This window comes from Muscardinus avellanarius, assembly GCF_963383645.1.
Source record: "Muscardinus avellanarius genome assembly, chromosome: 22".
Classification (NCBI taxonomy): domain Eukaryota; kingdom Metazoa; phylum Chordata; class Mammalia; order Rodentia; family Gliridae; genus Muscardinus; species Muscardinus avellanarius.
In genome coordinates, this window is record NC_137808.1 from 5670805 (window position 1) to 5680043 (window position 9239).

The 9239-nt window shown below is 49.3% G+C and overlaps 1 pseudogene across 1 annotated transcript; it reads right to left on the bottom strand.

Annotated features, from left to right (window-relative positions):
• Positions 1 to 1086: 1086 nt before the first annotated feature.
• LOC308278400 (coiled-coil domain-containing protein 174-like) lies at positions 1087 to 8478 on the bottom strand (annotated as a pseudogene). Its single transcript has 5 exons — positions 8300 to 8478; positions 7467 to 7562; positions 6953 to 7094; positions 4509 to 4661; positions 1087 to 1472 (listed from the first exon to the last, which is right to left on the bottom strand). The product of its transcript is annotated as a coiled-coil domain-containing protein 174-like (transcript).
• Positions 8479 to 9239: the final 761 nt, after the last annotated feature.

Below are 9239 nucleotides of genomic sequence, written 5' to 3' on the forward strand. Positions count from 1 at the left end.
GCTGGGGGTGTAACTCAGGGGTAGGATGCCCCTGGATTCAATCACCAGTATCGAAAAACGGAAAGAAAAGATAGCCGGGCGTGGTGGCGCACGCTTGTAATCCCAGCGCTTGGGAGGCTGAGACAGGAGGATCGCACAGGTTCGAAGCCAGCCTCAGCTACTAAGTGAGGTTCTCAGCAACTCAGTGAGACCCTGTTTCCAAATAAAATAGAAAATAGGGCGGGGAGTGTAGCCCAGAGGTAGAAGGCCCCTGGGTTCCATCCCTAGCATAAATAAATAAATAAATAAATAAATAAATAAATAAGCTGGGGAGTGTAGCTTGGAGGTAGAATGCCCCTGGGTTCTATACTCAGTACAAAAAAAAAAAAAAAAAAAAAGCAAACAATAAAAGGGGAGGGTAGTACAGAGGTATAACAACGCTCCTGGGTTCAACCTCCAGGACCCCAAAAATAAAATATTAATTAATTTAAAAAATAAAAAGCTCTACTCGCTACAACTCAGGAGCACTGGTCTCTGAACAGGACCGGCTGCTCGAGCCACGCCCACACTGAACACTACCAGCGGGCTGCTGAGCGCTGGGTGTCAGGCGGCCTCTCAGAATGCAAGGAAGGGCCTCAACGTCGCCTCTCCAGATTTCCAAGGCCCTCCCTGCCCCGGCTTCAAGCGCATGGATGCCCCGCCGGCTTCAGGGTCCCTTGGACACCGGGCCCTTGGCGCCCACGCGATGCCCCATCTGCCGCAGAAAAGGCAGAGACTCCAGCCAGGCGCTGGAAGCCAGACCCTCGGAATAAGACACCTACATGCCGGTATTTGCAAAAGTAAAGGAATGGAGCCCTGACATCTAAGTCAGACGTGGAGATGAAACAGACAGGGTTCCAAGCTCCCCGGTCAGGCTTTGTAGAACATTGCAAGTCTTCCGCAGCTCACAGGATCGCACGGGAACGCGTCACCGCTGGGCCGGCGGCGCACGGCGGGGGGCCAGGCCCTCCACAACCGCGAGCAAGGAATCAACAGCCAGGCCCAGAGGAGTCCTGGTCCCGGACACAGAGCCGCCTGAGGCCTGTCCCTCCCGGGGAAGCCCAGGACTCAGGCGGCCCTCGGTCCCTCAAGTTCTCTCTGCCGCTCGGGGAGAGGAAGGCACGTCAACAGCACAAACCAGAGTCGGAGCGCTCGAGGCCACGTGGCTTGTTTGTAATACGAAATCACGTCGTCCAGGGTTTCAGAGGTGACCCTGGGCGCTGCTGCCGGGCCTTCAGGGGCAGGAGAGGGTGACGGTGTGCGGGGCGGGCTCCTGGCTCTGGCCACAAGACTGCCCTGGGTCCCCCTGTGCGGGGCCAGGTCTGCTCCACGTCTGCGTCCCGAAGGAGCCAGGCCTCTTCTGACCCACAAAGTCATCCGACGGTGGGGCAAACTCGGGGTCTCGCTCAGCCGGAGGTCGGACTGTCGCTTTCACCAGTATCCAAAGGAAAAGTCTAGTGAAAGTAAGAAGGAGCGCTCTTGGAATTCATGAGCAATCAGGTAAGTTTACAGTCAATTGGTTTTTTGTCAAGTGTTATATACACTTCTTCCCCTCCCCCCAGTACTGGGGACTGAACCCCTAAGTGCCACTGAGCTACATCCCCGGGTTCCCAGCCCCCTTTCCTGAGGTGCTGGGGACTGAACTGGGCGTGTTCTATCTCTGCACTACACCCCAACCCTCTGTGTGTGTGTGTGTGTGTGTGTGTGTGTGTGTGTGTGTGTGTGGTACTGGGGATAGAACCCAGGGGCATTCTACCTTTGAGCTCCACCCCCAGCCCTATATTTTTATTCTTTATTTTGAAACGGGGTCTCATTGAGTTGCAAAGAGCCTAAGTAGCTGAGGCTGGCCTCAAACCACCATCCTCCTGTCTCGGCCTCCCAAGTACTGGGATGACAGACCTAGTTCGCCGTGCCCTGGCCCCGGCTGTTTTTATTATTTATTTTGTGACAGGGTCTCACTCATTGGCCTTGAGATCCTCCTGCCTCGGTCTCCTGGGTTGCTGGGATTACAGGTATATACTGCTGTGCCCAGCTCAATTATTACACATATTTCTTTTTCTTTTTTTTTTTTTTTTTGCTTAGGTACTAGGAATTGAGCCCAGAGGCACTCTACCTGAGCTACACCCCTAGACCAATTTTATTTCTTATTTGGAAACAGGGTGCCACTAGGTGGCTGAAAGCCTCACTAAATTGCTGAGGCTGTCCTTGTACCTTTGATCCTCCTGTCTCAGCCTCCCAAAGTAGTCTAGGGCTACAGGCGTGTACCACCACACCCAGCTTACACATATTTCTTAAAGGCCACCAGGCTAAGAAAAGGGAACAACCACTTGGACATGGGGAAAGAATTGGAGAAAGCTTTACAGAGAATGTTGGCAGGCTCTGGAGACACTGCCAAAGAGACACTGACATGACATTTGAAAGCCAGGCGGGGCAGCACACGCCATAATCCCACTACTTGGGAGGCTGAGATAAGAGAGTCAGAGTTTGAGGGCTAGCCTCAGCATCTTAGCAAGACCCTGCTTCCAAAGAGAAAAGAAAAAGGGCTGGGAGTGTAACTTGGAGGCAGAATCTCCTGGGTTCCACCCCCAGCACCCTCCTAAAATTACATCTAAGAGAAAAATATAGAAATATGTAAGAGTCAAATCATTTGCTTGACACAATGTGGAAGGGCCTTCATTCCTTTCTTGAGTTTTGGAAGACATAAAGGAACCTGTATGAATCTAATCCAATTTGGTATTTTTCTTTTTTTTTTTTTTTCTCTCTTTTTTTTTTTTGAGAGTCTGGGGATGGAACCCAGGGGCATTTGACCTCTGAACTACACCCCCAACCCTATTTTTTATTCTTTATTTTGAAACAGGATCTCAGTGAGTTGCAAAGGGCCTCACTAAGTAGCTGAGGCTGCCCACAAACCGTGATCCTCCTGTCTCAGCCTCCCGAATGCTGAAATGACAAGCGGGCGCCACCACACCCTGCCCAATTTGGCATTCCATCTCTGACGGTAGCTCTTACAGTTAGTTCTCTTACTTTAGCTTCATCAGCCTGAGCAGCACGAAGGGATGTTCTACTGAAATGATCTCTTTCAAAGAGGCATAAACCACAGTGTTCCAAGGAGAGGCTGCCAGGCACCATGGTAAATTTACAGAAAAACACTTATAAAAAAACCTGCATACCCTAATGGAACCGGAAGTGAAGCCAGGCTCATACACGGCACAAGGACCTCTTTCAACTGAACGTAAGAGAAACTGAAAAAATACAGTGCTAAAGCATCTCATGCTGACCTTGAGCCAAAGTTCGGTCAGGGGGCCCACAAGAGCCTAAGTCCCCCATGAAGTATGAATAACATCTCCTTCTTCAAAAATGATTTTAAGATTATTTGGAGCAATATGTGTAACTGGAATTTTATGTATAAGCATTATTAACTAAAACAGGTGTTTGATGGCTTGTGAGAGACTCAGTCAGCAAAGAATTTTTTCCCAAGGACAAAGTCTGGGCCAAAAGGTTAAGTTCAAGCTGACCTTGTGATATAAGACAAAGCTTACTTTCTATCATTCATTAAATGTCTGGCACCCTGCCCTGAGGTCTGTTAAAGAATCTTTTTTTTCTTTGAACTTTCCTGCTTACATGAGTATGTTTTTTTCTGTCCTGCAGGTAAGAAAGTATAAAGGTTGTTGTAAGTTCTGAATAAATAGAGTAGATTGCAGCTGGTCTTCTGTGTGTCAACGTATCTCTCACGACCTCGACTCTTCTCTCACCAACACACGAACCCCGACTCTTGCTAGGGCTGGACCCGGCAATACAGACTATTTTAAAATCACGTACTTTAAAAGTAATTCCTGAAGAGTGACATTCCAAGGCTGTAAGACCACATTAGGACAGCATGAATTTAAAACTTCCTCCAAGTGCTTTAAAAAGTAAAGCAGCCAGGCGTGGTGGGACATGTCTATAATCCCAGTACTTTGGAGGCTGAGGCAGGAGGATTGCCAGTGTCGGAGCAATTGCTGAGCACGCCCAAGGCCCTGGGTTCCATCCCTGCACCACAAAAGTGGAAACCCCACCCCCACAATCACACTGATGATAAGTTGGGTCCCTCCCCTCCCCTACATGATCTCACAGCAGGAACAGGAGGCGGAACCCTGGAAGCCAGAAGCAGAGATATCGCGAGATTCGCGACATACCTGAAATCACGAGACTACAGATGTCGCAAGAGAATCAGCATGCCTATAAAATCAGTGCCTCTGACTCAGCCTGCTGGTCAGGACTACGCACAACTCTCCGGATGCATGGCCCGTCGGTCCCTAACCCCACGGCCGGCCGACTCCCGGAAGGTGCTGGGTCTGAATAAAGCAGCAGTCTCTGATAACCTGGTTGGTGTTTTTACCTCCCTCCTAAACTCCCTGACTCTATTTTCAACCTTTCAACTACGATTTCAGAAAACCTCCCTGCGCAGGGCACACGGACGGGAAGGGTACACCTCGGAGCCGCCCCCTCACCTTTTCCTCGGTCCCACTCCCTGACGTGCGGCACCCCGGGCTTGGTGTCCTCCCTCTCCCGGATGATCACCTCTACTTTGCTGCTCTGGGCGACAGGAGGGGGAGTCGGCACAGCCTTTGGTTCTGGTGGCACAGGCCCGATAATATCTCCATCTGCTTTTTATAAGGAAATAAAAGACACCAATAAATAATGACGAAACATGCAAAATTAACTCAGTAACTAAGAGTAGTTAACAGTGTTTACAAAGCACCTATCATGTCCCAGGCAATGAGTTAAGTATTTGTATGCAATGGGTCTTTTAATTCTTGTAACAAGAACCTAAAGAATTCCATATTCCCATTTTATGGTTGAAGGAAAATTCATCTCAGCAATCCTGCACAGGTAAGAAACATTAAGAAAGCCGGGCATAGTGACACACGCCTACAATTCCAGTACTTGGGAGGCTGAGACAGGAGGATCATAGGTTCAAGACCTGCTTCAGCCACTCAGTGAGGCCCTCCGCAACTTGGTGAGACCTTGTTTAAAAAGAAAAGGTAATAAAATAGGGCTATGGGTGTAGCTCAGAGGCAGAATGCCCCTGGGTTCAATCCCCAGTAACACATACACACAAAAAAAAATCCACACACACAAGTGCTACCGCATATCATGCAGATCTTGAGAAAGCTCGATCAGGGGATCTGCAACGGCGTAGATCCCCCATGAAGAATGTCTAGCATTCCTTTCTTTCTTAAAATTATTTTAGGATTATTTGGGTTAATATGTATAATTGAAATTTTATGTATAAACATAACTAAAACTGATGGGGGGCGGCTTGTGAGAGACTCAGGCAGCAAAGATTCTTTCCCAAGGATAAAGTTATTGGGTCAAACAGTAAGTTCAAACTGACCTTAGTTTGAACCACTGTATAAGATCAAGGTTTCAGTCAGCCTTGGGAAGTGAGACAAAATACACTATGATTGTTTAAATGTCTAGCACCGGGTCCTCCGAGGCCGGGATCAGAGCCTGCTGAGGGGTTAGGCAGGTGCCGGGGCCAGCAGCCGGCATCGGAGCCTTCCGTGAGGCAAGGCCGTTATTGAGGCCTCCGAGGCTGGGATCGGAGCCTGCCGAGGGGTTAGGCTGGTGCTGGGGCCAGCGAGGCCGGGATCGGAGCCTGCTGCGAGGCAAGGTCGATGCCGGGGTCTCAGAGGCCGGGATCGGAGCCTGCTGAGGGGTTAGGCCGGTGCCGGGGCCAGCGGCCGGCATCGGAGCCTTCCGTGAAGCAAGGCCGCTACTGAGGCCTCCGAGGCCTGGATCGGAGCCTGCCAAGGGGTTAGGCCGATGCCGGGGCCATCGGCTAGCATCGGAGCCTGCCATGAGGAAGGCCGGTGCTGGGGCCTCCGAGGCTGGGATCGGAGCTAGCTGAGGGGTTAGGCTAGTGTCGGGGCCAGTGAGACCAGAATCGGGGCCTCCCATGAGGCAAGGCCGCTGCTTGAGACAGCGAGGTCTGGATCAGTCCACCGGGTAGCCAGGCTACAACTGGGGCCATCAAGAGTTGGATCGGTATTTTCAACGCGGCATGCACAGAGAAATATCGCAGAAAATTAAAACCAGATGCTTCCCCTAATCAGCAATAACTAGGAGGAAAGGGGCAACAGGAAGTGGTCGAGCTAGAGAAAGGGCCCTATAGTGAATCAATTAAGGTGACCAATCTGAGGGTATGGAATAGGGGAGGATGGAGCCTCTTTAAAAAGCAGGAGGTACATAAACATATGTATCAAAGTTACTCACCAAACAAGCATGGGATCCAAGGGGGGTAGGGAATGGGATGGGGACTGGATGAGGGCTAATTGGATGATGTGTGCTTGTATATCCTCTCACGTCTTGTATTCCAATGTGATGTATGATTACAATGCACCAATAAAAATAAATAAATAAATAAATAAATAAATATAAATAAATGTCTAGCACCCTTGCCCTAAACTGTATAAAAAAAAATAACTTTTACTGTCCTTGGCAATCCTGCTTGCATGACTATGCTCTTGCTTTTCTACCAAAAAATAAAGTATAAAAACTATAACAAATCCTGAATAAAATGAAGAAGGTTAAATCTATTTTGTGTGGTCATTCTTCTTTCATTATCAGCCTCGGTTTCCCCCTCATCAACACACGAACCCTGACTCTGCTAGGACTGGACCCCGGCACACAAGAAACATGTTGGTTCATGTCTTGTTTGCCAAGTGATACCCATAAAAAGATTAACTTTTGGCCATGGCTGTCTAGTTCACTTATCTTCAGGAATGAGCTCTTGGGTTAGCAGGCCGTGTGTCGGGCTCTGAAGTGGACACGGGCCTCCTCTGAATTTCTACAGCAGACGCTCCCACTTCCGCGCCAGGCTGTGGCTCTATGAACCCGCCCTCCTGCCCGCCACCGCTGAGACTGAAGGGCAGGACGGAGCCCAGCGTACCGTGGTCGCGGATGTCTTCGTAGTGGACGGGCCCCACGGGCCTCCTCAGCGCCTCCTTTCCTCCTCCTCCCACTGCTGGCGCTGAAGCTCCTTCCTCATATCTTCCGACAACAAGGTCTTTTCGTTAGCAGGACTAATAAATCTAACGGGGAACAGAGCGAAAACTGTCTTCAGATACGGACTGGGAGACCGCAACGCTTCCGCTCCCGCCGCTGGACCACAGAGACGGTCCACTATTGGATGGAGACGACAGCTCCTGACAGAGGCCTCTGGCTCACGGCACCACCACCTCCCCGATTTAAATCATGTACCACACGTGCTACACGAGCGTCCTGGAATCTTGCCTCAGCACAACGATGAGTTAAAGTAACCTTCCTTCCCATGCTGCCCCTTGGGCTACCAGAGGGAAGGCAGGACTCTGGGCCTTAAAAAGAGTGACTCAATGTAATATTCAATCAATATTCTTATGCCTTAAAACAAGACTTGGGCCAAGGTTTGCAGAGCACATACGTACAGCCTCCCCTTAAGATTTTTATCCATCTCCAGCAAATCTGGCAAATCCTTTCTCATGCAGCGCCGGGACCGCCCCAAAGAGTCCACATAATCCACCCTGAAATCAAAGCGAGAAAATGTGATGTGGACTTTGTGGAGGCTCCGCACACATGCTAACTACACCTCGTTGCCAAGGCCCCTCCGCAGAGGGACCGCTACCGCTGAGAATGCGCTAGGGGATTGCCCCAAACTTGCAATCCTCCTGTTTCAGCCTCTCAAGTACTGGGATTATAGGCGTGCACCGAGAATATGCTTCTTAAAAGTTCAAAGCTGACACACAAGCCTGCACCATGGTGCATGTCCGCGGTACCTGGGAAGCTGACAGGCGGAATCAGGTTTGAGGGAGGCCCTGGCAACTTAGTGAGACCCTGTTTCAAATTAAAAATGAAGTAGGGCGGGGGTGTAGCTCAAAGGTAGAATGCCCTGGGTTCGATCCACAGTACCACACACACAAAAAAGCTGACATACAAGAAAGTGTATCGTGCCCTCCATTAAATTTTTTTTTTCAGTACTAGGGATGGAACCCAGGGGCATTCTACCTCTGAGCTACACCCCCAGGCCTATTTTATTCTTTATTTTGAAACAGGGCCTCACTAAGTTGCAGAGGGCCTCACTAAGAAGCTGAGGCTGGCCACGAACCATGATCCTCTGGTCTCAGCCTCCCAAGTGTGCCACTACACCTCTTTTTCTTATTTCTTCTCGTTGGTACAATTCTTGGTATCAAAGAAATTTCATTTAAGTAAGCCAGAGTGTTTCTCAGATTCTTTTTAATTAGGAGGAATACAAACAACATACCTGGTTACATCAGCTTTGCCCAAACTAGACAGCAGAGACAGGAAAGCCAGGAAGACAGCAAGGCAAATGAAATTCCCTGCCTTCCCAGGGTAGTAGCGGACCCGGCTTCTGCAATCATGGGCAGAGACTGCCCTTTCCGCGCTCCCCAAGGAGCCCAACGCCTTGATTTTAAGGGTCATGCGTTGCCTGGGGTATGACCTGTTGCGGTTGAAATGTGTTTGGTGTGTGAGGGGAGAAGTAATTCCCCCACCACAACCACACAAACAGGAAAACAGAGAAAAACCGCGGATTCTTGTTCTGAGCTAAGGATAAATACACATTAGCCCAAACTCTTGCTGAAGATTTAAAGAAGTTTATTAACAGAAATACAGAGAATAGGAACAGCCCCATAATAGACTGGCATGGAAGGATGACTCGAGTGAGTACGCCAAAGGAATTACACGTGGACTCAGCCTTTTTTATACCCATGACCTCCATCTTGTTCACGTAATCCTGATGTAGTAACTGTCCCTGTAAGGTACCTCCCCAACCAGGTGTGGCAAGGCAGCTGCTTTCCTGAAGGGCAAGGTCAAACCCTGCCCCACCCTCCCTAGACCATCATGTAGATCTGTCTTTAGAAAGCACAAGTCCTAGCTCTCCTCTACTGACTTGTTAATTATTTTGAGCTAGGTCAGTTTACATTGAATAGCTGCCTGTTTTAGGCAGAAATCAAGTCCTTTCTTTACCCAGTCAGCCGCCATTTTGACACAACTACTTTTAAAATATATCAATTATTTTCTTTTGAAATATATTAATAATCATGTTGCAGTTTGGGGAGAGTATGGTTGTGGTGAAACTGTTCCCCAGGGACCCCTGCTAGGGTCCCAGACACACTTTCCCCCAACCCAAAACAAAAGCCAAAATGACCAAAAACAGAAAATTACTGCGGGTTCTTGTCCTA